The sequence below is a fragment of the Nomascus leucogenys genome, chromosome 11, assembly GCF_006542625.1.
Source record: "Nomascus leucogenys isolate Asia chromosome 11, Asia_NLE_v1, whole genome shotgun sequence".
NCBI classification, from domain to species: Eukaryota; Metazoa; Chordata; class Mammalia; order Primates; family Hylobatidae; genus Nomascus; species Nomascus leucogenys.
The window spans coordinates 52140966-52150187 of NC_044391.1; the positions used below are offsets into that span (position 1 = coordinate 52140966).

The window sequence follows — 9222 nt, forward strand, 5'->3', positions numbered from 1 at the left end:
TAAAGTCATAAACTTTATGAGTTTATGAACATAAATTTCATGTTTATGAACATAAACTTACGAACACAAATTTATGAACTGAGTGAACATAAATTTTGGGGGACACTATTCAACCCACTGCACACCCTCAGACATAAGCAGGAGATGCAGACCCTTACTCTGTCTCCCACTCTTCAAAGAGCTTCACAGATCACAAACACAAAAATATGGCCACACATGCCAGGGGCACAAACAAAAATGTGTATGTATTAAAGAATGCATGAGCACCTCTGTATCTCAGGGTCTGGCACTCAGCACCGTCACAGCACAACCTGTGAGCCTAAACATCTATTCTGTGACTCAAACAAATTAAGCCCCAAGGAAATGTTTTTCCTAATCTATTGCTCTATGTTCCTAGGACAGAAGGCATCTATCTACAAACGCCATGATTATGTGGGTTGGCAGAGAGTGGCTCTGAATGCAAAAAGAGTGTAAGTGGCAAAAACAGTTAAGAAAGAGAAGACAGAGTTTCCCCCAGGGGTAAGACCTAGGCAGCAAATTCAGGTTCTCTGGCACTGTAGTGGTAGTCTCCAGCCCAAGTTAGAGGCCAGCTGAGAAGTCTTCGTGCCTCAGATTTGCTGACCTACAGAATGCTTCAGTATCCTTATTTTTGTAGAATGTATAAAGAATGTCTTTCATGTTGGTTGAAATCTGGCATACCTAATTTAGGTATCTGGCCAAAAAGAATACATACGACAGCAGAAAAATATGAAGAATATGAAGCCCAGAAGCAAACAGACCAAACTCAAGCCCAGGAGTTACATAGATCTCAAGATAGAGATTTTGAAACGATGGCTAAATTACACATTCCGGTAACGGTGGATGAAGTTGTTCCTTGTTTGTCACCACAAAAAGGACAGATTTTTCTAGATATGACATTCGGTTCGGGAGGGCACACAAAAGCCATTCTACAGAAGGAGTCAGATATTGTTCTGTATGCCTTGGACAGAGACCCGACAGCTTACGTATTAGCTGAACATCTTTCAGAGTTGTATCCTAAACAAATCCGAGCTATGCTGGGCCAGTTCAGCCAGGCAGAAGGTTGTTAATGAAAGCTGGAGTGCAGCCAGGGACTTTTGATGGAGTTCTTATGGATCTTGGGTGTTCCTCTATGCAACTCGATACTCCTGAAAAGTATTTTTCCCTTCAGAAAGACGGCCCCTTGGACATGAGGATGGATGGTAGCAGGTACCCTGACACGCCCACTGCTGCTGATGTTGTGAATGCTTTAGATCAACAGGCACTTGCATCTATCCTGAGAACATACGGGGAGGAGAAGCATGCCAAGAAAATCGCTTCAGCAATTGTTCAGGCACGCAGCATCTGCCTCAGCAGCTTGCCAACATCGTCACAGGTGCATTTCCTCTCTCTGCTATTTATGCACGAAAAGACTTGCTACAGCAATCTACCCATATTGCCACCAAGACTTTCCAAGCTCTTCGCATATTTGTGAACAATGAGCTCAATGAACTCTACCCAGGACTGAAGACAGCTCAGAAGTTTCGGAGACCTGGTAGTCGCCTTGTACCCTCTCCTTCCATTCACTACAGGATCGCATCGTCAAAAGAACTTGCTTGAAATAGCTTGACAGAAAGGTTTAACCTAAGTGTTAGACAGCAAGTGATGAAAACATTGCAATTGGGTTCAGATCACAAAAACACAGAAGAAGCCTGTATGAGAAGAGTTCCTTTAATGTGGGAATTGATATACAAGAAGGTACTTAGTCCATAAGATCAGGATGTACAAGATAACCCCAGAGGGCGCTCAGCCAAGCTTAGAGCCATTATCAAATTATAAGTTACCATCATCTTATTCTTCAAATTTTTTCCGCAATTTTTCTAATCTTTACTCATGGTGTGTTCCTGAATGTCTTGATATAGGTTTAAGTGTGGGACAGTCTAAAAATTGATAATATTTAGCATTTTTTTCCTCAAAAAGCAACTGTAGAAAATATTAGCATGACAGAGAAAGTTCCAATCAGGGAGTAGCAGCATCTCAGGACCAGAAAAATGTATTAATCTTTGCATCATATTGGACTCTTGAAATGCAATCCTTCCTCTGGCCGGGAAATTTTTTTTAATAATACTATGTTGTGTTTATCTAAATATGTAAACTCAAGCTGTCAAAGAGAAAGATATTATAATCATATCTGCATGTCCTAAATTTTGAATTTAGATGTTCTAATTTGCACCGGGTGTGGTGGCTCACATATGTATTCTCAGCACTTTGGGAAGCCGAGGCAGGTGCATCACGAGGTCAGGAGATCAAGACCATCTTGGCTAACACGGTGAAACCCTGTATCTACTAAAAAATACAAAAAGTTAGTCGGGCGTGGTGGTGGGCTACTCGGGAGGCTGAGGCAGAATGGCGTGAACCTGGGAGGTGGAGGTTGCAGTGAGCCAAGATCGCGCCACTGCACTCCAGCCTGGGCGACAGAGCAAGACTCCATTTCAAAAAAAAAAAAAAAAGATGTTCTAATTTGCAACAGTCTTTCTCTGTCTCAAGTAATGATGATTATGGAATGAATTTTAATGTCCCTACTTGTGAATAATTACTATAGCTTACTCAAATGTAGGCTTTTTACAAATGTTAAATTTTAAAATATTTGTTTAAATGTGTTATACTGATAAAATTTCATTTTTCAAATTACTGTCTATTATTTTAAATGGATTTTTCAGTATGATATGGCCAGTTTGTTCATGTGTCTCAAAGTAAAAATGTAAAATCCTTACAGAGAATTGTTTCACAAAATTCATATTTCATGTCAATTACATTTAATAATAGATCACAATGCCTTTAGTAAGTAATAAAATCCCTTATTAGAATCTTTTATTTTTAATTGAGCTAATCAAAATAATTCAGCCAAATCTATTTGAAATAGAAAGCTATCTATTTAATATAGTAAAATCAACACTCCCTTAATGTTGTTACAAAGATATGGTAACTGTAATAAGGGTAAAAGTTTATTCAGGAAGAGAGTACTTGGTAGAAGATTCTTTAACAAATTGATGGGATTGATTCATAATTCACATCAACTTTTTATATGTAATATGTACTTCTAATTTATTCAGTTATTCAGTGAGCACTGAACTTGTCATTAGAAAAGCAAAGGTAAGTACAATATACATGGCCCACAATACATGTCTTGTAGAGGTTAGTAGAGGAAAATTATGTTAGTTATAATCACAAAAATCAACACAAAATGGACACAATGGTAAATACTACAAATAGGTCATACATGGTACTGTAAGAGCATCTAGTAAGGATTTTATCTGTTGTCAGAAATCAGGTATGAGAACATCATACTTGAATTGTGACCTGAAGGATGAGTTGGAGATAATTAGTCTCCAACTAATTAGTCTCCAACTAAATGGCACATGGGGTATGGAAGGAGGCATGTTGATGAATGATACATATAAATAAATACTCTCTTAAATAGTTATACTTGAAATCATATTTATATACTATTAATGTGCTTAGTAAACTTTTTTCAAATACAGAAAAAAGATTATCCATTATGGTTACAAATTTTAAGTTGGTGAATCCAAGTGAATGAAATACCAGCATAACTGTATGGGCAAAATAGATGAATTAAATACATGAATTTACCTCAGACTTATTTTATCTACCTCTGTAATATTTAACTTTAGTACCCAGGCTTGTTTACTACTTCTGCTTTACAGGCTTTATTTAAATCTGAACAATCCTACAGGGAAATGAGAATTAGAAAAAAAAATCTGGAGAACCATATGCTTGAAATAGAAACAAGAGAATGCACCTAGGTTAATTCCCTGAATCCTACTTGAACAATGTATGAATTTCTCTTTGCATGTAACTCATATTTGTGAATGAGACATATTCCCAAAAAATTATGATCCTTGTATGTGATTGGAAAATAAAAGATCACATTTGTATATTCAACGATTGTTCACCTATTTCACAAGTCATTTTTCTGTCCTTTATAGTATGGGAATTATTTTTTACGTTAAATAGAAACTGAATGTACTGGGTTGAACAGTGTCCCCCCAAAATTAAAGTACTTCCTAGAGCCTCAGAATGCGCCTTTATTTGGAAGTACTGTGATTGTGGTTGTAAGTAAGCTAAGATGAGGTCATACTGGAGCAGAGCAGGCCCTTAATCCAACATGACTGGTGTTCCTTATAAGAGAAGACAGGCTGGGCGTGGTGGCTCACACCTGTAATCCCAACACTTTGGGAGGCCAAGCCAGGCGAATCACTTGAGGCCCAGGAGTTCAAGACCAGCCTGGCCAACGTGGCGAAAATTCATCTCTACTAAAAATACAGAAATTAGCCAGGTGTGGTGGTGCGGGCCTGTATTCTCAGCTACCAAGGAGGCTGAGGCACAAGAATCACTCGAACCCGGGAGGTGGAGGTTGCAGTGAGCCGAGATAGCGCCACTGCACTCCAGTCTGAGCAACTTGAGTTTGAGACAGAACGAGACTCTGTCAAAAAAAAGAAAAGAGAGAGAGAGAGAAAGAAGACAGAGACACAACGGAGAATGCCACATGGAGCTGGAGGCAGAGATTGGAGTGATACATCGTGGCAACCATCAGAAGATAGGAGAAAAAGCATGGAATAGTTTCTCCCTCAGAGTTCCAGTAGTTGCTACCCTGCTAACATGATTTTGCACTTCTAGCCTCCAGAACAGTGAGAGAATATATTTCTGCTGTTTTAAGGTACCCAGTTTGTGGTAATTTGTTATAGCAATCCTAGGAAATTAATACTCTGACAGAAAAAAATCTTGGATAATATGCATGAGAAAAATCCTTCAATAAACACAAAATTGGTTTCAAAATGTTGTCATGTAAAGATAGATTAACTTTTCTGTAATTAGTCATGTTTTATAGTCATTCTTGCCTGCTTCTTAGTCTTTGTTGTAGGATGCATAATAAAATACACGAATGAGTTTTAAATGGTTAACTTTGGAGAATGGTTTTGAAAAGTTCATACAGTATACAGAAATAAAAGCTGATGTTACAATGAAAGTGCATCACATTTCCAATAAAATATTTCTGAGTCTCAAGAAAGTAAAGAGAGCAGAAAAATGCATTTGCCAATTATTTCCTCTCAAATAGATTGTTACGTAATAAAATGTCACGCCCCAGTAGTGCTGAGGCTCCATTTAGTTGCTATTCTTCTCGGTATTCTTTTTTTTTTTTTGAGATGGAGTTTCACTCTGTCACCCAGGCTGGGGTACAGTGCAGTGGTACAATCTCAGCTCACTGCAGCCTCTGATTCCCGGGTTCAAGCAATTCTCCTGCCTCAGCCTCCTGAGTAGCTGGGATTACAGGCATGCATCACCACCCCCAGCTAATTTTTGTATTTTTAGTAGAGATGGGGTTTCACCATGTTGGTCAGGCTGGTCTCGAACTCCTGACTTCCAGTGATCCACCCGCCTCAGCCTCCCAAAGTATTGGAATTACAGGCATGACACTGCACCCAGCCTCTTCATGGTATTCTAATTTGTGGATTTGGTTTGTGATCCAAAATGTGTGTGAATTAGCATGGTATTCACACAGTTTTACTTGCCAGCTGGGGAACATTTGCAATATTAAACTTTTAATATTTCTCTTAAGCTTGTATATATATGTACATCTATCTATGTCTAAATCACATATGTATTAAGTGTGATACTTTTTATTTGGGCAACTAGGTAAACACTGACTACAAAAATTGGGAATAGTTTCATTTTAAAAATATTTAATTAGTTAATTAAATTTTTAAGTGTTAGCTTTAAATAATTGAGATTTACAGTTTTTATTTTTACTTGTTGTAAGTTGTAGTCTACAATTTAATTTTAACAGATGATATTGCATATTTTAGAAAAAACTTTATAAAATAATTTTAATATTTTACATTCCAGTTAGTTTATACTTCTGATGGTAATATATTCAAATTGTATACACACTGAAAGTAGTTACATTTTATTTAATTTATACTATGAAGAAGGTATATTCAAATAGTGTATACTTTAAAATTAAGTAGAACAAAAATCAGAAAAAAATCTTGAGTATAGTTATATAATTAGTGATTGTGACTAAATGAAGACAAAGTAAAGTTGGTGAAATTAATATATAATGACATATTGCGTATATTTTTGTTTTACTACTCCAAATTTTGCCAACTCATCAGTGGAACACTCATATCTGCACAATAATAATGAAATCCATTTCCCTGATATTTTGCTTATTTTCAATCATTAAAACAGTTACTGAAAATATTTTTAAACTATTATTATTACAAAACTATTGCAACACAAAAGGCTAAAACATGTATATAATAATTTGTTAGCTTGATTTATAGTTGTTAAATACTTAAATTACTAAGAAGCACTATTTCATTAAGGAACAATCTATCTTATGCAAAATGAAAGGATAACTTGATAAATTTTAATTAGTATTTTATTTCTCTTAAGTGGCTTCCATTTATTCTCTTTTCCCGGGCCAACCAATAGCAGTAGTTAGGGCCTGAACCTGCTCTCAGAAGATAGGGGGCAAGTGATTGGTACATAGACAGCTACTTTTCAGGTGTCCCTATTTAGTTTACTAGGGCTGCCATAACAAAGCAGCATAGACTGGTGGCTTATACTACAGAAACTTATCATCTCACAATTCTGGAGGCTGGAAGTCTGAGATCAAGATGTCAGCAGATTGGTTCCCTCCAAGGGCTGTGAGGGAAGGATCTGTTCCAGGCCTCTCTTCTGAGCTTGTAGATGGCCATCCTTTCTCTGTCTTCATATCTTGTTCCCTCAGCATGTGTCTGTGTCTAAATTTCCTCTTCTTATTGGATTAAGGTCAATCATATCCTTTAGCCCACCCTAATTACCTAATTTTAACTTAATTATCTTTTAAAGACCCTGTGTCTAAATACATTCTGAGGTCATGGGAATTTTTTTAAATCATATGCATTTTTAAAATTCAGCTCATAATATCCATACACAGACATGAACATGTTTGCACTTTGGTTTCTTTCTATTGGATTGAACTTTATTGTCCATAAATGCTTGGATATTTTTTGCAAGACAATTAACATATGTCACCTGGATTTTAGCCACAAAGGACAAAGGCTTTGTAAGTATGATCATTTTTCTGGATTTAATTTTGACTCATTGCCTTAAAATCATTAACACAATTTTATATGATAATAGCTCAGCTAATAGATATAATGTGGCTTTCTCCCAAAAATCTAGTTTTGCTGTGTTTGACAGAGGAAGTAGTCCTCTTCAACTTTATTAAGGTTTAGCAATGCTTCATTTTTTTTGTCTTATGCAATTATTCTTCAAGGTAATAAACATGAGTCATTCTTTTATGATTGTTAATCTATTTTTATGTATCTGCATAATATGTACTTGATGGACTTTAATAAAATCTGAAGTGAGGTCCCCTTGAGGCCATTTCCAGGCTGGTTTTGCTGCAAACTGCAGTGAGTGGAAATTCAGTTAGCTCAGCATACAGTGTGTTTCCCTTTAAAATAGATGGGCTAATAGGAAGCATGTCTGTGCTGGCCTGGTATTATGGTTTGGCCTCAAATACTGGTTGTTAAAACAAACTACACACCATCCAAGGCCTAACTGCCAATAATTCCATGGTGTAACGTAACTTAGCTGAATATGCTTTTAGTTTGGAAAAGGTAAATAGGAAACAAGGTAGCAAGAATAAGCATGTCTGCAAGTATGCCATCTAACTCTACTTCTGGAAAGACTTCAGGAGATTACAGAAGGACTAAACTAAATCAGATAATTCTGTCAGTTTTCTGTTATGAAGAAATGTTCTATCTGAAATAATCAGTAAGTACTTGAACTATTTATGAGTTCTACCTAGGATGTAAATATGAGACATTAAACTGAGTGTCTGGTAGCATGGAAATTTTGTCTACACACAATGGAATTCCAAATATTTTTCTTTCTGTAAGGGCATTTCCTAGGGTCTTTCTCTTCCATACCTCTGCCAAATGTGTAATTGCTCTTAAAATCATTGTTTCTTCCACATCACCACATTTTATTATTGCATATGTCTATCCTTCCTATTTATTGCAAATCTCTATAGCCCAGAAATGCTTTTTCTATTTTTTAATTCACAATCATATTGTGTTACACAGTTTAAAAATAGAACAGAATTAAATGAATTTTAAATTTTACTATCAGAGAATGAAAAGGGTCTTCAAAAGTCACTGCCGAATTTCACATTTTCGGGAAACTAGATGTCTACATTAGTGACGAACCCCACACAAACCCACAAACACGTCAGAGAAGAGCTATGAACCTTAACATAATTTTTTAATGCATAAGCCAGTTCCTAGTGCCATGCTTTGTATCAATGATTACATTCACTGCCAGCCACACTGTGACAATATGTACTTCTCTTACAGCTGGAAAGTGGAGAGCTGGTTGCTGGATGTTAGTTCTCTGTCATTTGGTGCCCACATCACACAGAAAACCCAGCATCGGCATAGTCCTTTGCATCAGTGACAGATGTCAGTAATATAATGCTGATAAGCAGTTGTTTGGAAATTAATATATTTAAGTGTTCTTCTCACGTGACTTACCTTCTTCACAATTACTGAATATTACTACATGCTGATTGAGACATATATTCAAATTCAGGGTAAAATTTTGTTTGCGTGTGTCAATTTTCTATTGACACTTGTGATTTCAGGAAATACTTTCATGCCTCCTTAACCCAAACACTACTCTTCATCTTATCTCCAAAGTCTCAGAAATGGTCTGGTACATAATAGGTGGTCTTACTTATTTACTTAGTTAATTATTTAAATTTGGCCATTCTTTGAAAAACAACGATGTTCTTGATGACACCTCATCAAGGCTACTTTATTTTCTTACTATGAGGGCTTTATATTCCAATTTCCCAGTTTTGTAAGTGATTCTTCTTAATTTATTTACATCCAACTGAAATCCCTCTTGCTTTAATATAAGCCGTGTTTTTCTCATACTCCGGAATAAAGAAAATATTAATTAAGCATCCTTTATTTATGCATAATACTTTTTGCCCATCAATTCTTACTTCTAGAGTTCGACCTTCCTTCTGTAACTCTGCTGTCTGCTTTTGCCAAAACAGAGCTTCATTTGCAATTGTGTGTGCAAGCCTGTGTTTGTGTGTATGTGTGTGTATACTGTGTGTGGTAAGGGTGGCTGTGCTAAATGGAG

The 9222-nt window shown here is 36.3% G+C and overlaps 1 pseudogene; it reads left to right on the forward strand.

Annotated features, from left to right (window-relative positions):
- The first annotated feature begins 629 nt into the window (after positions 1 to 629).
- LOC100588091 lies at positions 630 to 1836 on the forward strand (annotated as a pseudogene).
- The last annotated feature ends 7386 nt before the right edge of the window (positions 1837 to 9222 follow it).